Below are 25397 nucleotides of genomic sequence, written 5' to 3'. Positions count from 1 at the left end.
AAGAAAAAAAAATTATAAATGTTATTATAAAAAAGAAATGTATGTATTTTTTGTAATAGAGCTAATTGTGGCCGAAATTGAATTAGTGTTGGTCGAGTGGGAGGTGCATATACCTGTAACATTCCTAAGATACTAAGGGCCAGATGTAGGAGCCCTAACACTGGTCGGAAACGGCCGATTTTGGCCGTTTCCGACCGGTATTAGGGTTTTCAGATGTAGGGCATGCATTTACAGAATCGGTATTTTACCGATTCTGTATTTACCGATTCTGTAAAATTACCGAATCGGTAAATACAGACTCGGTAAAATACCGATTCTGTAAATGCAGATGTAGCTGGCACATGTCAGAGAGCCACAGGGCTTTAAGAATCGGTATTTTACCACCCAATCCAATTGGGTGGTAAAATACCGAATCCAGGTGTGCATGCACATCTGTGCATGCACACCTTTGCCATGTGACACACAGGAATGCCCATAGGGCATGTATGTGTGCCACATGGCGCACAAGCCTGTAATTGGGGTGCTAGAGGGTGTCAAAGTGAAACCCCCTGCACCCTTGCAAGAATAGGTAATTACCTAATCGGTAAATACCGATTCGGTATTCCACATTGATTCCTATGGCCTTCAAGGCCCACAGGAATCAATGGGGGATACCGATTCGGTATTTACAGAATCGGTAAATACCGAATCATACAGATTCGGTATTTACCGAATCAGAATTACCTACATTTCCCCCCCTCTAATTTACCACTTCTTAAATACCGAATCGGTATGATTCGGTATTTTAGAAGTGGTAAGTTAGATTTACCTACATCGGGCCCTAAGGAGTTGTTGTCTGAGCTACTAAGCTCCTCTATATGCTCCAGGCCTCAAAGTTCTGCTCCATACATCACAGAACTCATCACTTTGGCACCACATATTTGCAAGGCAGGCCTAGTCGGCTTAGTGTGGGATATTCAATGTTCTTTCCCCAAGACCCCAAACAGCTGCTTGTGTTCAAAACCCTCTCTGAAATATGGTTGTCTGAGAGCTTAGGACTAGATATTCAAAGTCGCTAACTCTCCCGAGCTGCGTTCCTCCAAGGTAGGAGCAGCCCTGGTGAGATTTTTATGGGTTCAGAGCTAACTTGGTTTAGTTGTGTTTATTACTAAAGGTTTGACTTCACAGAGTTCTTCAAAACAATTGAAAAGCCACTGTTACCCACCTAGTGTTATAGTCACCAATAATGTGTCATCTGCAAGGAGGAGAGATACTAATATTTACCCCACCACCCCCCAGGGTTGGTGCATCAGTCAGGTTTCCTGTAAGGGATTGTACAAAATTGTTAATAAATAAGGATAAAAGCATTGGAGCCAAGACACAACCTTGGCGCACGCCCCTGTTAACCCCTTCGAAGCTAATGACGAGCTGGGCTCGTCATGGCGCTTACCTGCCGTGCGCTGATGACAAGGCCAGCTCGTCATGAAATAAAGTGAAACAACAAATTGCAGCGCAGGACGGGAAAACGCCTAGCAGCCATGTGGTTAACAAGGATTGAGTCACTGAGCTGGCCTTGAAGGCCCAACGACCCTGGCAAGTTTCCTTCATTCAGACGGATCAACATATTTACAATTTCCTCCAACATATCTATGGCCCTAAGGGTTTGCCAAAGATTCTGCCGAGGAACAAGGTCACATGCCATCTTAAGATCTATAAAAGCAACGTACAAGCTACCCTTCCCAAATATCACTGTTTTTCAACAAAGTAAAAAGAAGCGGGACACCTAATCAACGGTCCCTGTTTTCCCTCTAATACCTGCTTGATATGGGGAAATGATTTCATTAGCCCATGTCTGAATTTTGTGCAAGAGTGCCCTACTAAAAACTTTCTGAATCGAGGCAATTAGACTGCTCGGCCAATAATTGCAAGGGAGAGACTTATCACCTTTCTAAACAATGGTACAACTTCTGCTTCTCTCCATGACCCTTGGAAAGAGTCACCATCGGCTATGGTATTAAATAGCACATACATGTATTGTGTCTCTTCTTGCAATGAGTACTTACACTATTGGAGCCAGAATGGATTCAGAGACTCTGAAGGGTATACTGTCAAGGACAAGTTGCTTTGGGAAAAGGTGGCAAGTCTTAAAACAAGTTTGCCATCAGCTTGTTATCCACACACTGAGCCACCAAAGTGTAGGAATAGACATTGCAGGGAATTCATTGGCTGAAAAAGCCACAAAGGCAGCAGTGCAAACTGCAGTGCTAGCTGCAATACCTCATTCACACACAAGGGTAATTGCAGACATCATGAGGGCTGTCACAGCTTCTTGCTTTGTCACTCCCTTACAAAAATCATATCCGGCACAATACTCATACTACTGAGTGTGTAAAACATTCTGTTGGCTCATCTTCCTGGAGAGGGGGATAGAGGGGTTAGCTTCTGCCCACACTGGTGTGGCAGCTAGTTTCACGTACACAGAAATTCCATAACAAGGAAACTTGCAACAGAGCCTTCTTGGGTATTTCCCCAAACATTTGTAACTCCCTTCCACCTTAATTCAGATTCATTCACTCAACTGCATCATTCAAAAAAGAATTTAAATTACTACTTATGAACCAATTCCTGCCTAAGTCATACAATACAACTCAAGATCTACACTAATGACTACCACAGGGGTCTTCCTTGTTCTTGAGGGGTCTTCCTTGTTCTCACTCGTTTCATGGAATGTAGCGCGGGTGCGTGCAAAATTATGTGACCCTGATTGGAACAATTACATGAATACTTTTGATATTTGTGTGCTGCAGGAAACCTGGGCCACGGATCAGATTCATAGAGTTGGTTATAAAACTTACCAATTAGAGGCTGTGCCTTTACCAAGAGGACGTGCTTCAGGAGGTCTTTTAATATGGATCAGTGTATCCATCAAGATTAGTATAAAAATCCTAAATATTGATTCTTCAGATATACTTGGCCTGGAAATGATCACAGTGGACAAAAGGGTGATTTACCTCCTTAACGTGTATAACAGTCCTCATCCATCCTACAAGGAGTCACCATGCATCGAAAAGCTGGAGATTTTTATGGACACTTTAAAACTAGACGCAAGTGTAATCCTATGTGGGGACATGAACTGCAACTTTAACCGATTATGGGCATAGCACAATTGTACTAAGATGAGGATACTGCTAATGGGATACCTGCCCTGATCGAAAATGGAACGGTTGCTGGTACTACATCAGCTCTTCAGATTACAAGGCTGCTTACAGCCCATGGTCTGAGGGCATGCAATGGGCGTATGCCATCTGACAGTCCGAAAGCACCCACTTTTAAGAGGCGAGATTACGAAAGCAAACTAGATTATGTCATTGTTTCTCTTGATCTTTGGCCATACACAAATGATTTAAAGGTTAAGGAGAGATTTGACAGTGACCACTATCCATTAGAAACTGGCTTTCTTCAAAGCTTAATAAAGGGGCCGGGAGATACTGAGGGAGGCCATAGCCTAGTACCTCTACCTATAACAGATAAGATCATCCTCAGTAACAATCGAAGGGCTGTCAAATGGGCATATATATTGGGAAGAGAGGACTTACTGGCTAATATTTACTGTACCTTTGTAAATATATTTGAATCATATTGCCCACATAGATGTGATTCTGGAGAATTTATCAAACTACATAAATCCTTTTTTAGCAAATTACTAGAACTTCTCACAAAAAAAAAGGGACCGGTACGGTAAATGCAAAACCGGTAGGCAAACCTTGGTACAACAAGGAATGTCGTGTTGCCAAAACCGCTCTGATTGACGCACTTAAAAGAAAAGGTCCTATAGAAATTAGAGATAAAAGGAATATGGCCGAGATACCCACCACCCCCTCTCAACACACTCCCCAAGGATGGGAAACCGGAAACAGTTCTGAACTTTTGGAAGACGGGAGGGAGTGACCCTCCCGGCCGTATTTATTAAAATATGAAACAAAATTAAAACATTAAAATAACAGTTTCATATTATGTACAATTTCATTACCACAATGCGATGTTTGGCTAACCTTAACATATTCTCTAATACAAAGGTTCTCCTAGCCGAACTAACATCCTACAAAACATTAACTTGAAATTTTGAAATTGTACATCCTAACGTTTAAGGGCCAACGGCAAGGTCGTAACCGGTGTCAAGATCCCTAAACCAGAAATATCCCCCTCACTTGTGAGGGGCGACCGCACAGAGGTGTACCTCAAGTGCAACTACCAATTTCCCTTGACTTGACGGGGGCCCCAATAAACTCGGCGCCACTTAAAGGTCGTCCGAGGACTCGTGTGAGGTATCTAGAAGGTAGCGTAGACCCCCTCCCAAACCCCACACAACTTACCACATCTGCCGTCGCAGATATCCTGGCCCCGGGAAATTCCCCAGGAGGGGGCTGTAGCCCCTCCTACCCAGGAAGGGGCCTTGACCGCCTTTCCTTTCCTTTCGGCGTCCCATCCTTAGAAGGGACCGCCTACCCGTTGAGGGGCCAATGGCCACCTCCCTCGAGCGCTCCCATCCGTAATGGGTGACGCCCACTCATAGGGATCTACCAATTAGTGCTCACCGATCATGACCTTACCGCCACAGGCCGGATAGTTGACCGGCTATCCGGACCCCCCACACACTCCTACCTAAAGGTCATGTCTTAAAGTCCCCAGCCAAGCTATCAGGTCTCCTATGAGTAACTCGTTCCCCACCCGGGACAAATGAACACCATCACCCAAATACATACTGTCCCCTTTAATACAACCATGCGAAATAGAATGCAGTGTACTTGAACGGAACAATCGACTCACTTTATTATTAATCTTCCTTACTGAATGATTCAGAGCAGAAACTGAAAGAGCCCCCCGCCACACTTTCCGCGGGATCATATGGGACCATGCGATTGTGCACCCTGGAACTCTTCTCGCTAACCAACTTACAGTGGAAAGCATTGCCTCAAGAAGTAGTCGTCTACCAGTGGACACCAAATCGTTGCCCCCAAGATGTACTATGACTATAGCCGGCGGTGACCTCGTCCGCCCTAACAAACCCTCAAAAAATGATTGAAACTGGTCAATACAGAGCCCGCCCTTTCCGTAGAAGGACACACTGTACCCGTATTCCCCAGCCACGTGAATCATGTCACCTGCTTTGAATACGTCCGCGGCCCGCCTCACGTATGAGTGGCCCACGACCCACACCTCCTTTTTCACAGCCGGTGATGTCTGACCGCTGACCCGTTGTTGGGTCGACTGCACAGTCCGCCCCGCCTCGTAGGCTTGCGCAACTGAAAACCAAACAAAAACAAGAAGCGTGAGTACATCATTACAGCTTCACAACATGTGCAACCGCACATACCTTTTATAACAGTTCGAGGACCAACGCCCCACACGTTTGACTTGTTCGACATTCAGACCCCTGGCTGTAGCCTCTGTAGCAGCCCCTATCCGAAAGGAATGGGTCCCAAACTCGCCGGGGTTCAAGCCCGCAGCGGAAATTGACATCGCAAGCACCCGCTAAAACTGAAACCTCGTCAGTGGGGTGGTGTCAGCGTGTCTCAACAAGGCCCCCCCCCCCATGATGCCACCCTTTGCGCTAAATATTCCTCTACGCAACTTACCGGGCACATGGAGGACCCGGGAATCCTTTGTATGATTATGCAGTCCCCCATCGCACCCTGGTTGGTCTTGGACCTGACAAACGAGATGGACATTGTCTCACCCCTGACCTGAACGTGCTCTCGACACAGTCCCCCCGTCACATCCGGCTTGTTCCTCGCCACTAGTTCGCTTACCCGCATAGCCCCATGGAATGCCAGCGCAAAAGCGGCTCGGAATAACACAGATTCATACTGGGATGAACATGTTGAAGGGAGTACAGAAAATAACAGGGCCAGCCTATCCAGACCTATCGGGCGCCTTTCATCTACTCTGCGACCCTCAAGGCGTTGCCACCCACGTAGCGCTTTTTGTACAACGAAAGACGCTGTCGGGTCCTGGATCCCATAAGCCCTCGCCACAAAGGAAATGGCTGCCCGATGCCTCCGGGCCGTAGCCACAGATTTGCCTGCCTGATGTAAAGACAGCAGGAAATTTACTACCCACTCCTCCTGGCCCCAAAGCTCCCCACCAGCAGTCCCCAAAAAGGCCAAATAGGAACGGAACGCCCCTTCATATGCCTTCCTTGTCCTGGGTGCTAAACTCTCTCCCACGAGGTTTCGTAGTTCGGGGCACCGAGAGACCAGAGAGCTTCGGGAAAGGGTGCCGCCTCCGGGTCCGCTGTGGGCAGAAAACCCCAGAAGGCCTGCATACGGAAACGAGAAAGCGCATCAGCAGCTTGGTTCATCACCCCCGGCACATGTCTCGCCTTAAATAGGACATTCAATTGCATACACAACAAAACAATTTCTTTGAGCAGCCTCAGGATCCATTTGCATCGTGCCGCCTGGCTATAGATACACTCAACCACGGTCATGTTATCAGACCAGAATACCACAGAGTGATCTCTAAACCCCTCCGGCCAAGTTTTCAGTGCCACCAGGATGGGGAACAGTTCAAGAAAAGCAATGTTACTCGTCAGCCCACCCTCATGCCACCATGACGGCCATTTTTGAGCTGACCATTGTGTGCCAAATATGGCGCCAAAACCAATGCTTCCTGCCGAATCTGTCCACAGGCCCAGCTCCTCAGAGGACACCGCCGGTTTGTTCCAGACAACTCGACCATTGAAATCCGCCAGAAATGCCAACCAAATGCGCATGTCCTGGCGAACCTCGGCCGAGAGCCTCGTGCGATGGTGACCCTCCTTCAGGCCGACCATGGCCTGAGCGATCGAGCGAGAAAAGGGGCGGGCCATCGGTATTACTCTCAGGGCAAAGTTCAGCTGTCCCACCAATTGTTGTAATTGCTGCAACTTAACCTTAGACTGACTAATACACGTCTCCAAGGATGCCCTGAACTTGAGCACTTTTTCTCTTGGTAAACGAAAACAACCTTCATCCGAGTCGAGCTCGATCCCCAGAAACTCCAGGCAAGTCGAAGGACCCACCGTCTTACCGGGGGCCAATGGCACACCAAAATGATTCATTAAGATACAAAATTCATTCAAGGCCTGACCACATTCCGGATCCCCGGCTGCCCCTAGAAACAAAAAGTCATCGAGATAATGCATAACCTGATGAAACCCCGTCTTCCTTGTGAAGACCCATTGCAGGAAACAACTGAACTGCTCAAAATAGGCACAAGATATAGAGCACCCCATTGGCATACATCTATCCATGTAATAGTGTCCCTGAAACATGAAACCAAGAAGACGCTGATCGTCTGGATGTACCGGGAGCAACCGGAACGCTGACTCGATATCAGATTTCGCCATCAGCGCACCGGGCCCTAGGCGATTCAATATGGCTACGGCCTCATCGAAAGATGCATACCGTACTGAACACACTGCCGGGTCTATCGCATCGTTTACGGAAAGACCCCGTGGGGCCGACAAATTATGTATCAGCCGAAACTCACCCGGGTCCTTCTTGGGGACCACCCCTAAAGGGGAACAAACAAAGTTAGCGACCGGTGGGACGTTAAACGGACCGGCGACTCGACCTCGAGCCACCTCCTTCCCAATCTTCTCCTGTACCACGGTCGTGTGCTGCAAGACTGATATTTGGTTTTTACATTTCGCTAAACCCTGAAACTCCCCCACTGGGATGCGGAAACCATACGAAAACCCGTTTCGCAACACCCCAGCGGAAGCGTGATCCGGGTATTCGCTGAGCCAAGGAATCATTGCCATGGTATCAATCGGAGTAGGTAAAGGCGCCCCTCGGACTATTTCAGACCTGTTTGGCGCCTCCTCTACCCCCGTTATCACCCGTTTTGGCTCTGCACATGGACTCAGGATGGGACGCTTGCCCACACCCACTACATTCGTGTCTAAATTTGCATGACCCCTGGGGCCTCGTACATTTGCCTCTGTTAAAATTCCAACAACTCCCCTTTTTACCTGTGGTGCCGTTCGGCCTGGAGTGGAATTCGTTATTCGCGCTTGATCGAAAGGGGGTCCCAGCATATTGGCGGGAGGACTCCCCCACACTACTCCCTACCAATGGCAAATTCAACATACCAGTATCCGCCATTTTTGACCATGACACAGAATCGTAACAATCCCAAGTTAAGTTTTTATCATGTTCTTCCGCTTTTCTGAAAATATTATCGTAACAGAACCACTGGTTGCCCCCATGTGACACAGAATACCCCATGATCCGTGACTGATAAATCGGCAATTCAGACAGCAATTCGGGCCTACGTTCGCCCAGAATGGACGTAAAAATCCCCCACGCCTTGCCCCAATTGCCAATGTTTTCATTTACCTTGAAGGCGGCCATCTTTGCGCGCCAAACACCCGGATGCATGAGCTCCTTTTGGCTCTTAACATATTCCATCTCATAATGATCGGTAAGCAACGAGAAGATGTTTACATACTCATCTGCCCATATCTTCTCCTTAATAGCTAGAGGGACATGCTGACCTAACTTTTCCCTTCGTGACGGGGCAGACTCATCCCTCGCAATCGGCAATGGCCGCTTACCTGAACCGGAAGCTGTATCTGCGGCTGAGCCTATCCCAGGTGGCTTTCCTCCTGCCGCGGCCGGCGTGATAACTGGCGATGCTGCCTTCGCCGCCTCCCTTGTTTCACGCAGTTGCCTCATCAAAACCCGTGCGTCATCAGCCGTGGCGCCCTCGTTATTTTTTCCCAACCACGCTGCTAGTTGTGCTGCTAGCTCGGGCGGCATATCCTCGCCGGACACAGGGGTGACCACCACGGGAATCGGATTCCCCTCTGCCGGCACCGGAGTTGGCTCTTGGAGTGGGGTACAGGGAACCGGGATGTCCCCTCCAGCTGCTCCCCTTCTGGGCCTCTTGCCTTTTCCTCCCGGAGCAGCTCCAGCCAACGGACGTTTCGGCCCCTCTTCGCCATCTTTTTCCGCCATTCGCTTCTTTAGGTCGGTCACCTCCTTCATAAGAACACGCAGCATCTGGTCGGTAGTCATTCGCTTTCCGACTTTCTTAGGCATTCTCCAACAGAGTATCTGTAAGATAAACAAGAAAGATTACCACACTCAAAATTGGCTCTTCGTTCCGTCTCGAGCTCACGTGCAGCGAGGGGGTGCAGCTTCAGAGCACAGGAACAAGAGGATGCGTTCTTGGCTTGTTGCTCCTTTTATCCGTCTTCAGGGCGGGCGTAAACCCGCCCCTGCCTGCCCCTAAGGGCGTGGCCGGCCGCGTCAGTGTCTAGGCCAGCCCACTCTAGGGCGGGAAAAAACGCGCCCCGGCTACGCCGCTTTGGGCATACCAGCCGAGGCTCGCCTCCCGCCCAAAATTGGCTTCCCGGGGGGATCGTGGTACTCAACCATACGTTCGGGGGGACCGAATGGTCGCCCCTTTCCATTCATATAATAAAATAATAATAAAAGCAAAATTTTCCTGGGACAAGGAACTATGGTCTAGTATGCTATTAGCAGCCAAAACCAAGGACCAGAGGCAATTCTGGGAGTTAGTGGCCAAAGGGAACAAACGTGAAAAAGGCTCTAGAGAGGTTTTCCTGGACGAGGACACGTGGGTTAAACATTTCACAATGTTGTATGCAGCTAAAACTTCCGAGGAAGTTTCTATAGAAGAACCCACTTTTATTCAGCCAGAGAAACCTCACCCTTTGGTAGTCTTTGACATACAGGAAACGGAGTCAGCAATTGCCTCAGTAAAACAAGGGAAGGCGCCCGGACTCGATAAAATTCCAGGTGATCTCTATTTGTATAATGTTGATGTTTGGGCACCCTACTTAAATCACTTATTTATTATTATTGCGGCTGGTGACCAAATCCCAGACACATGGAATGGCGCAGAAATTATTACTATTTTTAAAAAGGGGGATCGTGGCAAACCAGCCAATTATCGCCCCATCAGTCTTTTAGATATAACACAAAAGATATACGCCAGGCATATTTTAAACCGAATAAACACATGGTTAGAGGAAGAATCAATTTTATCAAAATATCAGGCGGGGTTTAGGGAAAAAACTGGGACTATTGATCAGGTATTAAGGCTATGCTGCTTGTATTGGAAATATATCATCATTCGCAAAGGTCACTTGTATGTGACCTTTGTAGACCTGCGAGCAGCATTTGACCTAATTCCTCGTGACCTACTTTGGAAAACTCTGGAAAGGCAGGGGCTCCCTGGAGAATTGTTAAAACTGGTGATGGGCCTGCATCAGGAGAACTATGCCAAGGTTAGGTGGGGTCCAAATGGGGAACTTACAGATCCAATCCCCATATAAAGGGGAGTACGCCAGGGATGTGTACTGGCTCCCACCCTTTTCTCCCTTTATGTTAATGATATTGCAGCCTACATGGAGAATTGTGATAATGACTCGCCTCGATTGGGGGGGGGGACGAGTAGCGTCCCTCCTCTTCGCGGACGATACGATCCTCATTTCACAAACACCTCGGGCCTCCAGACCTTACTAGACAGGTTCCAGCAATATTGCATTTTAAAAGGGTTAGAAAGCAACATAAAAAAAAACTAAATATATGGCACTAAACCCGCAAAAAAGTTTTAAAAGAAATTTAATGTTATACGGCCAAAAACTTGATTACGAACATAGCTTTACCTATTTGGGGGTTCTACTAGATTCCTCAATGGGATGAGTCCACAGCTAGAAAAATCAAAATTGGTGTTTAAACAAAATTGTCTTCCAATATTACAAAGACACAATAAAAGTGTGAACAAGGCAGTTACCCCAGCAATAGAGATTTTTAGGTACAAGGTTCAATCAGCCGCCTTGTATGGGGCAGAACTATGGGGTCCAGTATGTAGGAAGCCCTTTGAAATACAGGAGAATAAGTTTATCAGGGAACTATTAAAAGTACCTAACAACATTCCACTGATACCTTTATTTCTCGATCTAAATATTAAACATACTGACCACCATGTAATGCTGAGACCATTATTAATATGGGTTAGACTATGGACAACCCCCGAACTGATTGATTATAAAAATGGCCTGAAAGAAGTTTTGGACCTAGATAGTGGCAGTAAAATCTTTTGGTTTAAACACGTAAAAGCTTGGTTAACCAAGCTAGGATTAACCCATTTCTGGTGTGAGCCGGAGTCCCAAACTACGGCTTCTAAGAAAATCGTTAAACTGTCTTTTTGGTCCTATGTGAGCCATGAGTTTGTGTACATAAGAACTCATGGCCCTCTAACCGAAAAAATTTTAATGGCCAAAAATGTGGCTTATTTTGAACCTTTTCTCAATGAGATCCAGCCACCATTGGCCAAAACACTGTACTTAAAATATAGATACGGAACTCTGAGGACAAAGGCCACTGAGAAAAGCTGGGGGAAGACAAACAGCGATTAGTGCACCTTGTGTACAAATAACCTAAGGGAGGACGTTTTACACATACTGTTTTTTTGTCCTAGTTATGGTAATGCAAGGAAAAAATGGATAGTGCCTCTGTGTCACAACATTGGTTCTATCTCCCATAAGGAAGCCGGCAGAATCTTAAGTACGGATACCAGCCAAGTAATTGTGTTCGGAATCAGTAAATTTTTATTGGCTGTAAACTTTATTAGACTGAAAGTGTCTCTTCCTTTTTAAATTGCATATCCTATGGGCTTGCTTAAACCACGAATTATGCTTTGTTAAGTTGTGTGAATTTAAACCTTCTCTTGCCTTGGCTGTTATAAATTCCATTTAACGAATTTTTAATCTGAATTTTAAACTTTTTATATATATTTATTCAATTCCTGTGATAAATTCCAACTATAATAGTGTGTCCTAATATGATGAAATGTAGAATTGATAATAGTGTGTCCTAATATGATGAAATGTAGTATTGATTATTGATTCCTGATGTTATACTTTGTATTTTATTGCATATCTTTTATGTTGCAAAAGCAACGAAATAAAGATTGATTGAATTGAATTGAATTGAGTACCACTAGACTGCTGGGCCAAATCTACATTTTTTTTACTTGCCCTATAGATGGCCTCTCACACAATTTGTGAACTTACATACCTGATGTCTCTCCTGATTATGTTGTATGCTTTCCTGGATTTTGCTGTATTTGTCCAAGAGATGTCATCCCCCATAACTCGTGAACTCAAACAGTTGATACCTCTATTGATTATGTTGCTCTTTGATTTCCTGTTTTCCTTTTTTCCCAGTATTTGTAAAGAACTCAGATACCCTCACAACTTGTGAACTCACACAGCTGATACCTCTCTTGATTATGTTGCTGTTTGCTTTCCTTATTTCCAATTATATGTATTTATTTGTAAGTCACCAGACACCCTCACATGTCATGTTTGTGCTATATGGAGCCTTATAAATAAATAAAATACTACAGCAACACTATTGGTGGCCAGGGTTAAAGGACCCCTCGATGCCAATGAAAGGAGACGTATCACGCTGCAGATGCAGGAAGCAGCATAGGTTTATTATTAGAGCACAACATCCAAACATAGCAAACACTAACACTCTGTCCACAGTAACTGCAGCTTTTACAATATTTGGTTACAACCTTCCAAGAGAGTGACCTCACAGTCCACATCGAAAGAACATGCTTGAGGGAAGACATCACTCTCACCTTGAGGGTGCACATCAAGACTCCTCTTCTCAAACCTTCTCCCCTTAGGCTGACCTCCTTTGTATAGATGGCCTAATACTTTGCTTGAGCCATTTTTATTTCACTGGGGCTTTTAAATTGTTGACTTCAAAAGCAAACTGAAGGCTGTCCTTGTGAAGTTGACAGTGTAACATAAAAAGGGTCAGTGGACGCCAAGGTGACATCCAGACAAAGATTGCTTATTGGGTTAGTCGAGACATTATCTATAGTGCTCCTACTGTTGTAAGATTTGTTGTATCTTCCCAGTGAACTTAAGCCCTGCCAGTCTAAAAGTCTATCAGATGATGGAATGCACCCAACTACTATGTGTATAGCTATGGATGGGCTCTTGATTTTCCCTTCTACTCCACTGATCACATATGCAAAAATATATCCACTTCTTAAGCGGTAGCTCTACAATGGTTACCCTGGTCCCTGGACGCATACAAAGAGGTCCTAATGGAGCCTCTTAAAACAGAAAGAGCAGAAGTAGGTAAGTATGCTATGGCCGAAAGACTCACAGGCTGGTAAGAGTAAAATGTTCGACCAAACAATACTAACCAAAAACTGGTCATTGAAGTTTTAGATCTGCTCTAGCAGACAGTTAACAATTGGATAGACAGTTGGATGTAGACCTGTAGCAGAATTGATGGCAAAGGAGAGGTGCTAGTATGTTAATTTTCCGTCAGGTTACTTTGTATTTCTCACTGATAGAATCTACGTTGTTTGCAGGTTTAATCTCACCATCATAAGTACTGTGATGAGAAAAAGGGGTGAGGTGGTAATACTGTTGAAAAGATCAAATTATGTATGGCACACAAATAGGACAATCAACTGCTTTTCTTTTTTTTCTTAGTACCATTGCACACATTTTAATAAAGAGGTTGTTACTTGAAATTGGTTTGCTGATTAAAAAAATCAATAATTTTCTTATGTGTTTCCTGCTTATTTAGGCCGGTGTTTGACTATGTTCTGCATAACCTGGCGTTCATCTATACAGTAGAGCTAATTAACAAAAACCCTGAACTCTTGCCTAATCTCACATTGGGTTATCATATTTTTGACTCTTGTGCAAATGAATTAAATGCTCTTCAGAGCACTCTGACCATAGTGTCACAGCAAACAAAAATGGTGCCAAATTACAACTGTCAGAGCAAACGCATTGTGGCTGGTTTCATCGGCGACTTATCCCTTCTAATCACCAACACAATGGCTCAACTCTTGGGACTGTACAAGTATCCACAGGTAGGAGGCTGCTTTATTTCCATAGTTTCAATCAATTGTAGCACTAACATGCGTGACCATGTGTAAGATTCTAGGAACTGCCATGGGTAAGGCAATTCACACTGATGTGCAATGTCGGACCATGTATGGTAGGGTTGTTTGCCATCAGTTGCATCTTGGAGCAGCATAGGCTTATATTGACTGACATCCTGTTGTCTTTATCGGTTACTTCTAAAATGTGAGTAGCCTCTCTTGTTGTTTACTCCTGTATTTTCCGTGGAGAAGAAGAGTGAGATGCATAGGTGCTTAAAGCAGGGATGCAGGTTGTGTTGACGCACCCTGAAAATAATCATGCTGGAGTTCTGAAGAGGAATGTGCAATAAGGATGATTTATATTTTGGTTTTATCTTGTCATATTTTTGTGTTTTCAAAGACAGAGGTAAAGAAATCAGGTGCTTACTTTCTCTGACTGCAACCTGAGAAGATGTTCCAAGGTTTGCTAGATGATTATCTTCCTAGAGTACAGGGAGTGTGAAAAGAAAGGCTGTAGGACGGATTTTTTTAACTCACAACAAACTTTAAATACATGCACATGAAATCTACAAATATTTTAAAATCTCTTCATCAGTGAGGAAAGCACAAATGAACCACATTTTTTGAAGTTCTGAAGTGTGCTGGATTTTAGTAGGATCAAAACAACTCAGACACAATGCTTTGTGATGCACAAATGATTGCCAAAACCCAATGTTCACTCTTTATTTGTGTGCTATATACAAATATATAAATAAACCTGCATGCCTGTGCAAATTTAGTGTCCCTTTCCATAGAAGGTGTGATGCCTGTAAATGACAGTGTGCTACTGTGTCATGCTTTAGTAATATATCTCAAGTGTGCTTCAAAATGGAACACCAGATACATAGTGTACTCATGCCACTTTCCTGCTGAATGAACATAGGTCACTTTTTCCACTTGTTCTTTGACAGATGCTTGGATTTTTCATAATCCCAATAACATCAGTGATGTCAGCACTCCAACTCTGAAAATTGCGCCAATACCACTGCCGAGATGTGAGACAAACCTAGAACATGGAAATAAAAATAAATAAGGAAAGAGGACCTTAAGAATATGAAAGGAATGTAAAAGATAGAAGTAAAAGGAACAAGAGACGAGTGGAATTAAATGGAGCGAAATAGTCAGAAGGGAAATACAGTGAGAGAAGGCAACAAAAAGAGATGAGAGAAGAAAAGAGATGGCCAGAATGGAGCAAAACATTAACAAGAGGAGTGGGAAAAGTGTGAAGAAAAAGAAAATTACAGGAGGAATAAAATGTTCTGGCCATTTTTAATCATAAACAGATTTACAATGCTTTATTAATGGATGCTGCACAGATATCGCACTGATTAAAAAATGCAAGTTCTCTTTGAGGCACTTAACAGGTATGTGTAGCTTTAAAGTGTCCCTGCAGATAGCAAGGCAGAGGGTTGGTTCACAAGAGCATGCATGGAGGAGATGAGTGACCTACTGTGTCCAAAGAACCTACCATACTCGTGGGGGGTCTGTCCTGATATCTCAGGAGGGTGACCCATAACAGAGCGACTCCTATTTAAGGGTAAGACACCTTACCTTTCGTTACTTGAGTGGGGGGGATAGAAAATTAACAGGTACATGCATCAAACTCGGCATTTGCGATTCCTTAATTGCGATTTTTAAGGAATCGCAATTAAGGAATCGCAAATGCCTATGCATTAAGAAATCGATAAATAAATTGCGATTTCTTAGGATTCCTTAATTGCGATTAGCATTTTGCGAATCGCAATTAGGAAATCCCTTCCCATTCATTCCTATGGGCCTAGAGGCCCATAGGAATGAATGGGAAGACAATCTCAATTTGCGATTCGCAATTAGCTAATCGTAAATTGAGATTGCGATTTCAAGGGTGCAGGGGTGTCCAAAGGACACCCTGTTGCACCCCTGAAATCAAACATTGCACATATGTTTTGTACACACATGCCCTAAGGCCATGTGTGTGCACAACATAAAAGTTAAAAAAATGCAAAAAATTGCATTTTTCTAACATTTCGCAAAATTACCATGAGGTCCAACCTCATGGTAATTTTTTCTCTCTAATTGCGAAATCGCAATTTTTTTCAGTTTCATGCATTGCTTTTAAGGAATCGCAAATTTGCGATTCCTTAACAGCAATCGCACTTTAAAAAATCGCAAAATTAGCGATTTCTTCACTTTTTGGTTCATGCATCCCAAATAGTGATTTGGGAATCGCAAACGGCCGAATTTTGCGATTCGCACCGTTTGCGATTCCTAAATCGCTTGATGCATGTGCCTGAAAACCTTTAGTGCCTCTCAGTCTAATGAGAAGATTAGGTCACATAATATGTTATCTGGTCCTGACAAAATGGCAATACCCTGTTTCACGGCTGCTTGTGGCATGACGAATGTCAACCCATTGCATAGACCGTAGCGGAAGAGCTGACCTATGATTGACCGATTCACTGCTTACTGGCAGGGACCTGGGCCATCATATCCCACGTTTCCCTGCCATACTTTTTAATTCAACACCACCCAGTGATTCCTCATTAAGTAGTTGTTAGAACTGGCTATTTCTGGTAGGCTAAGGCTGACGCCAAAGCCAGGCAGAAACCACCATTCTAGTCAGGGCAAGGAAGTCACACGCCAAGATAACCCCTGCTCACCCCCTTGGTAGCTTGGCACAAGCAGTAAGGCTAAACTCGGAGGCCATGTGTAAAGCATTTGCGCCAGCGCACAGCAGCAACAACATACTAGGCACACCACAAAAGAGACTCCACACAAGGTTATTATAAAAATAACTTTTGTATTGTAAAAACACATATCAGATAAAAATCACACATGTACATTGTGCCAACTGGCACGGGCAATATTCACATGGGATTATTCACAAGACAGGGCCACATGGGCCACTGTCATAATCAGCACTTAGTGGAAATGAAATACTAAACATAAAATGGTAATCAAAAGATCACAACCAGTATCCACTGGTAACAGGAACTAGGACCTTACTAGGACCACCTGTACTAAAAAGGACAACCACCTAAGAATAAAATACATTTAGGGGTATACCAGAACACATTACCCATGATGCGTGAACCACATTCAGAGGAGTAATAAAGAGAAACACATGATGCCTAAAACATTCAGAGGTGTTAAGAATAAACCCCATGATGCAATAAAATACATTCAGGGGTACAGCGCAAGAAGACACATGATGCCTAAAACATTCAGAGGTGCAGCACATGGAAAGAAAGACACATGATGCATAAACCTACACATTCAGAGGTGCCAGAACATAAGTCAATAGCGCAAAAACACACAGTAGGCAATTACTATTAAAAACATAGGAATCACATTGCGCATAACTTACATAAGCCACCACCTGTGGCAGTCCACACGCCAACTGGCCTTGTTGGGGCTCAGACGCCCTGAGTCTCAATGTCAGGGTGCGCTGCCATGCAGCGCCAGTCTCAAAGTACAAAAAGCCTAAACGTGGCAGCTGCCCACAAAGTGCTGGGCAGCTGGGGAATCACAAACTGTGGCAGGGGCTCTGAAATAAAGGGGTGCCCCTTGAGCACAAACTGCGCCACATTGAGCCACACCGGCTCTGAAACTACTGTGCACCCAGCGTTGGAGCCTCTCAGGGCTCTAAATACAATGGTGCCCCCATGAGCCTCACCAGACTCTAACCCTAACACTCAGAGGCAGGAGGGGGCGGGCACCGGCAATGTGCCCCGACGCCCCCCTCGTAACTAAAATGGCCCCCAAGAGCCTCTCATGGGCTCTCTATCGTGTTGGGGTGGCCCACTGGCAAACGGGGCCGCCCTGACTCTCCAGTCACGGTGGAGTCCCCCACATGGGGACTCTAACTTCGCAAAATGCCCCCAGAGCCTCTCAGGGCTCTAAATACAAAAAATGGGGTGGGGAGCCTCTCCGGGCTCCGTGCACGTTGGGGCGACCCACTGCCAAACGGGGCTGCCCTTGAAGCCCTCGTGGCTTTACACCGACCATGAGCGTGAGCTCGCGCTACTGCGGGGAGGGGCGGACACCGACAATGTGTCCCGGCGCCCCTCCCTTTCGTCTGTTCACTCACCGGCCGGCGGCTCTCTTCACTCGGAGCTCTCCCTCCAGTCGGGGAGCCTCGCAGTGGGGGCAGGCACCGGCAATGTGCCTCGTGCCCCCTCCGCTCGTTTCTGCAGGCCGCTCCTCTCGCTGCAGCCATGCTTCCCGTTCTCATCACCCGGGCTCCCTCAGGTCAGAGGAGCCTCGCAACCGGCTGCCATCCTTCTCCTGGTCTCCGGCCTCAGGGGCGGCCCAGCCAATCACGTCGCGGCTTCTGCGACGAGCCCCTCTTGACGCGAGGCCGCCAACCAATGGCAGCGCGGCCTCGCCGATGATGCGATGATCCACGGACCAATCCCATCGCGGCTCTGGTGAGGGGGCTCGGCTCTCTCACCCAATCAGAGCGCGGCAGGCTCGTTCTTCACCGCTTACGAATGGCAGCTTCTGGGCATCTTCCTGGCTCCGGGCAGCGGCGGTGAACAACACGGGGCAATGCCGGGTGGGCACCGGCTCCAAATAATTGAATTAAAGCGGGGTGGCACCCGTAAATTAACCCAATAAACGGGGATAGAAGCGCTCCCAGCGCTTAACAGAAGAACCCAGCGCTCCCAGCGCTAGAACACAAATAAAGCGCTCATCAGCGCTAGAGCACAATCCAAAGCGCTCCTAGCGCTAGAACAGCAAACTAAGCACTTCCAGGTGCTTTTAGGCTATAATAAGCCCTAGCAAAAACAAGACAAAGTCCTCAGGAGTCTGCAAGGAGGGGACCATAGGCAAAGGTCCCTAAGGAAAGTCCATCAGGAATCCAGGGCAAAGCAAAGTCCCCCCATCAGCCCAGGCAAGGCAGAGGGGTCCCCCAGAAGTCATCCAGGGGATGGGCAGCGCCCGCAACTGGTAGATTCAAGTAAGAAACAAGAACATTTTGGAAGGGGACACAGCCCCTTCTTATACAGCCAAAGTCTTTGAAGTCCTTTGAAGTCCTTTGAAGCAGGCAGTGTTAGAACCAGCTAGAACTGTTTACAGGGAAGTCCCTTCAGTATCAGGGACAGAGGTGACAGTCGCCCAGCGGGAGGTGGAGCCAGCTTTGTAGTCAGGCAGGCACAGCCCTTCACTATCAGGTGCCATCTCCTCCCACTTCCCTGGCAGCAGATGCTGCCTTTCATCCATGGGCTGACTTCAGACAACCTCCTGGGCTCTCCAGCCCCTGTCATCCTCAAACCAGACAGTTAATCCACAAGCAGCCCCAGGCACTCTGGGCCAGGCTCACCAGCCAATCACACGCCAGCACCAACTTACACAAATATGCCAACTTCCAAAAGTAGTACTTCTAGACTAGACACAGTCAACCGCATATATCATTTTGCAGCATTCATTCTCACGAGTTCATACATACCAAACTCGCTCCTGCACTCCCCACACATCAGGAACTACCATGGGCATACATATTCCCCATTCATTCCTATGGGAGGGCAGGTCACTCACCATACACCCACAGAGAGCTCCAGCACTTTACACGGTACCACAGTGAAAAAGTGCGCAGAGGCCTAAAATCACCAACACCAGGTTACAGAAACAGGCTAGGAAAAAGCAAAAAGTCTAGGGGTGAACCTGCCTAAAGGGCCGGGTCCAACAGTAGTTTAGTGACAACTAGTTAGTAGCGGATTTAACTCCATAGCACTCATCAATTTTCCAACTTTTTTGTGGGGTTGTCCACCTTTGACTCCATAGTGCCCCTACCACTACAATTAAAAGTTCTCCGATAAAGCGCCCTTCCAGGTATCGCAGCTCTGGCCTGGTGAGGAGTACCACCTCTGATGAAGCATGTTACCTTCGGGTGAGTGAGGGCAACTGTTCTTACCAGCTCATGCTGCTTTGGGCACCCATGCCCAGCTAGGGATATTTTCTCTGCGGCTGCAACACTTCGGAGAGCAGTATACTGATATATTGTAATGTTTCATTTTTAGTCTGCAGAAAATTTCATACTAGTATCTATAGTCTGTTTTTTAGATCTGTTTCCAGCCAAACACCAAACATGGTTATGTGTGACATTTGCATACTTTTAGCATATGTATGAGTGATATTATAGTAGCAAATGTGTTATACTTTGAGTGACACTTTTGCACAAGAACAACCAAGCCACAGACCTCTTAAAGAATACAAATTAATATTTGAAAATACCTAGTTTTAGCCACACAACACTCTGAAAGGGATTTGAACCTGCTGCAAAACCCCTGGAATGGATGATCAGTAACATACTTGGGACCTTCATACAAGCAGTGTGGTTAATGTGGAGAAGTGTGGCTCACTGGTTAGAGCAGGCAGACCCTGAAGCAGAGGTCAGACCCGGGACCAGGGTTCAATTCCCGACGCGGCAGGGTCTTGAGCTCAAATGTCCATGGACTCGATAATTCTCGCTTGGGTGCCTGACCTAATTATGGGTTCACACTCTGCAACTCTGGGCATTAAGCTTGCTTAATCCCCACAACGGCCCCCCGCGGCGGGATGCCTGGTTTTCACCTTGGGGATGCCCTGTAGGGGCCAACTCACAGGGAAAAGCCAGGACGGGTTCCCAAGGCAAGCGCAGAGATACCCCTTCGGGGGTCGATTCAGGCGCTATATAAGAAACATAATAATAAGTGTGTTGACAGCTGTTGTCGCAATAAAACCTTTTGTGATAAATATTGGTAGGTCAAACCTGCCAATATTTATTGGGGGAAACATGTCAGTTGTTTACCTGCACATGTAGGTTTTGGTGCAGTAAACACAAAAGTGTGCATGTTGCTCACCAAAACTTGTGATTGCATCTAATAAATTCTTACTCAGAGTTTATTAGGAGCAATAAATATCACACCAACTACAAGACCAGTCACTGTGAAGTCCTTGCTGGTTACTGCACTTGTTGGATAAATCTGTGTGCAGTCTAGCTAAATGTTTGACTGATGATCATAAAATAGCACACGGTTTAAAGTACCTGCTGTAAAGCAAAATACATAATTGGCAGGACTCTTTTGATAAGAGATGGAGCCCTGGACAGATTTATCTCAGTCAGACCAATTAGCACTTTAGCCGAGACCCCTGGTTTAATGCAGAAATGTAACCAGATCCAACATCAGATTGTTTTCTTGTGTGTTGTGTAACCCAGCGAGAAGGTAAAAAAATATTTGTCCAAACACGTTGGCATCCATCAATCCCAATGCTTTGCAGCCACTAATCACGGCCCTCAGGAGGCCTGAGACAGTCCAGGGTGTATGCCCATATTCTGTGACGAGCTCAGGGCTGGTCTCAGGTGCAGCTTTGGATGCAAATCCAGAGACAATTAAGTGAACAAGCAATTTACATACTGGTTGGGCTAATTAATTTTGCCTGGGGTAACACAGCAGACATGAGCTAGGGAGTTGTTGTGAGTCATCATGCACTGCATAACAGGAGCTAGGGAATTATGTGTGACCTTTTCCTGCGGTGATGCGGACACCAACACTTAAAATGCGTGATACCAATTAGCAATGCGTGGTGCTTGACAGGGCAGTGCAAGAATCCCACATGAAAGGGTGCACTAAGAACATCAGCAGTAGGGGGCTTTAGAGAGATCACACCAATTGTAGTAGCTAGCCCAGGATGTTTGTCAGAAGGAATAACTATGTATAACTGAACTCCAACCAGCAGTGTAACAAAGGGAATGGCAATGTAAACTTAACGTCTCCGTTTTGTACTGCTCAATGTTTATGTGCTAATAAAACGAGCTAAAAGAAAGAACATCAGCAGTGAAAGATTCCCTGGTTTACACCGAATGGGTACATCACAGTCAGCAATGGCACATGGAACACTCCTGCATGTAACATTTACTGTAATGGGTTACAATTACTGCCATAAGACAACCAAGCCACCTATGTACTTAGGGGCCGATTTATATGTTGCCCGAGATGAAAATCCATTGTAACTGCTTGTTCTGAGAGCTTCTCAGAGGACTTTGATGAAGGACATGGCTGAGATGACTTACTCAAGGAGGTATTTTTAGACATCTGAGTATCTCAACAAAATGAGTGAGAGTCAGGAGTTTGAATGTAGACCATTACAGTATGTAATGCAGAAGGGTGAGTGTAAGGAAGGAAGAAGGCTAGGTACTGTTGGATCATCTGTTATTCTTCACTGAAGAAGCAGTTGATAGCGTTGCACTTGTCTGTGGAGTGTTGGATAGTAGGGTGTGAAAGGGGGAGTTTGTGGATGGAGGCAGTGACCAGATGGCTGCCTTATGGCACCAGTTTCAGACTACTAACCTAGGTCCACTCTGGTTACAAGTCAGACAACAGCAGTGCAACCTTGCCTACCCTGCATGTGACCCTTATATTACACACATTAAAAATGTATAAATCAAATGGTAAGGACATGGGGAAACCCACAGGAATGTTGGTCTGAAGAAGGGATATATGTGGAGAAAAGGGAGATTTGTACCACTCCACGGTGTACAAATGACTGGTAAGGCACAAATGTATTTAGTTTTGCAGACATCTGAAATGTGTCCAGTTCTGAAGTCAATAGATGGTGAGCTGTGTCCAGTTCTGCATTATGTTAGTGCAGAACAAATACTGTAGACAGTCAACAGACAACGGGATAGGTAAAATGAAATAAAAAACATAAATAAAACCACTTACCCTGCGCTCATCACTTCGCCAAATCAGCAGTGGTGAAATAAACACACCTCTCACCCGAACAAAACAGTGATGAGTGCCTGCCTACAGGTCAAAGGAGAGTCATGGCAAGTCAAAGGTCTTGGGTGGCACTAGCACATGCCTGAGTTCTCAGGAGGCACACAACATCCATGCTTACTGACTTGGGGGCCACCGGCAATTTTTCTTTGATCTAACCCTAGCTGCCATGCTCAGGATCACAGATGATCCCAAAGAAAAACTTGAGCCTGTGCGAGCAGTAGATGGTTCAGAGATGTCTTCTGGACTAATTTTTTTTCAGACAAAGGCTCTAACCTTATTGTGCAATATTGGGCATGCTGAACAACTTGTCTTTGATCCAATAGACACTCCCACCTTTTGGGTAATTTTTGGAGTACATTGGCTAGGGTACCATAATCCCAAAAAATCTGTTGGGTATACCACACCATAAACTTGGACTCAGCATTCTGCACTACTACCCCTGCTACCAAGAGGCTCCAGAGGTAGGAATATCTCTGCATTGTGCCTTGGTCAAAGGAACAAAAGTCCTTAAACTTAAACAGGTGAGGCCTGCTACATGTGAAAGCTTTGAGACAAGTGACTAAATGGCCCTTAAAAATGCATATGCCAACGTGATGCAAATTATGTCAATGTACGCGTATACACTGTAATATTGATCCCATTAATCACACAGGGTGTGCACAAACACACCCTGTGGCACGTTTTAAGTTGGGGAATTAATTCCTCTTCAATCCTGAGGTCCCCTGTGGGCCAACCAGCCCACCAGGTACTTCCAGTATGCGCCAGGGAGCTGCGTTTCAGAGAGGTGTTCAGAGGCCACTCCCCTTTTTACAACACTCTGCAACGCAGCTCCGTGGTGCTTACTGGAGGTACCTGGTGGGCTAGTTTGCCCCTAGGGGACCTCTGGATTGAAGAGGAATTAATTCCCCAACTTAAAAAGCGCCACAGGGCGTGTTTGCACACACATCACCTCAAGCCCCGCTGCCTACTTTCACCACTGTGCAAAAGTGCCCCATGGCGCGTTCTAAGTTGGGGGATTCAGTCCCCTTGAATACTGGGGGGCCCTGGGGGCCAAGTAGCCCACCAGGAACCTGCAGCATGCACCAGGGGGCTGCGTTGCAGAGAGGTGTAAAAAGGGGCGTGGCCTCTTTACACGTTTCTGCAATGCACCCCCCTGGCGCATACTGGAGAATCCTGGTGGGCTAGTTGGCCCCCAGGGACCCCCAGTATTCAAGGGGAATCAGTACCTCCTCTGCAAACGCGCCAGGGGGCGGGTTTGCAGAGTGTTGCAATCTGTCACCTCAAGCCCCTCCCTTTACCTTCACCACTGTGCAAATGCACCCTGTGGCACGTTTTAAATTGGGGGATTAAGTCCCCTTGAATACTTGGGGTCCCTGGGGGCCAACTAGCCCACCAGGAACCTCCAGTATGTGCCAGGGGGCTGCGTTGCAGAGAGGTGTAAAAAGGGTCATGGCCTCAATACACCTCTCTGCAATGCAGCCCCCTGGCGCATACTGGAGGTTCCTGGTGGGCTAGTTGGCCCCCAGGGACCCCCAGTATTCAAGAGGAATTACTTCCCCTATGCAAACTCGCCAGGGGGCACGTTTGCAGAGAGGTGCATTGAGGGGGCGTGTCCTTCTCCCCGATCCTGTTTTTTTTATTTACTTTTAAGTAGGGGGGCTGTGTAGCCCCCTTCTTTTTCTTTTTTTTTGGCCCTGGGGACCCCATCCCCCAGGGCCTGCCCTCAAATTTGTAAATGTGGCCTCCCTCCCGGGCCACTACTAGCCCCAGGGACCCCATCCCCTGGGGCTAGCCCTCTTCATTGTATGCCGTGGGGGGTTCCCAATCCGCCCATGGTCCCAGCCGGCTCCCTGCATCCTGTAGGAGCCAGCATTTTTTTCCACATGGGGAGCAGCTAACATGCTGCTCCCCATGTGGAAAAGCAATCTGCTTTCCTATTTGGAAGACAGAACAGGTTTCCTGCTCTCTCTTACAAATAGGAAAGCAGTTTGCAATGACAGTGTCCTGGGGTGGGCACCCTGGGGTACTGCAGGATCCGGCCCTGGGGGGTGGCGGTCCCCAGGGCCTACAGAAAGCTCTAGGACAGGAGGGGGACTGTGCGGCCCCCCTCACACATCAATTTTAAGCATTGGTGGTGGCGGTCCCCGGGGCTAGGGGTCCTCAGAGCCCCCCAAACCCAAATTCAAGTAGACCGAGGGGTGGCGGTCCCCAGGGCTGGGGGGCCCCTTTCGACCCCCTGCCCCAGGGATTTTCCCCCCGGGGCTTAAAAAACAAAACAATTTATTTTTAATTTTTATTTTTTATCGGCAGGATGCTCGCATCCTGCGTTCATCATCCCATTTTTTTGGGACTTGGGGATCCTTGTGGGACCCCCTGAGTAGGCCTAGGGGGTCCGGGTGTTTCTACCCTGCCCCCTTCTCGCATTTTGCGAGGCTTTATTTTAGGTTTCTTGTGCCTCGGTTCTGCCGAGGCACAAGATGGCCATCAACACTTCCTGGTTTGGATTGTTGACAGACAGTTGACAGCCAATTAGCATGCAGCTCATGCTCGTAAGGGTACACGTGTGATGCTCGGCAGGTACGCGTACCCTACTTCGTCCATAGATATATCTATGATTTTACTTTTGATTTTCTCAGGAACTACTGCACGGATTTACACCATTTTAACAAAAAGAGTAATCTGCGGGCCAAA

Source organism: Lissotriton vulgaris, chromosome 3_1 (genome assembly GCF_964263255.1).
Source record: "Lissotriton vulgaris chromosome 3_1, aLisVul1.2, whole genome shotgun sequence".
In the NCBI taxonomy this organism is placed as follows: domain Eukaryota; kingdom Metazoa; phylum Chordata; class Amphibia; order Caudata; family Salamandridae; genus Lissotriton; species Lissotriton vulgaris.
This window is presented reverse-complemented; position numbering follows the sequence as displayed.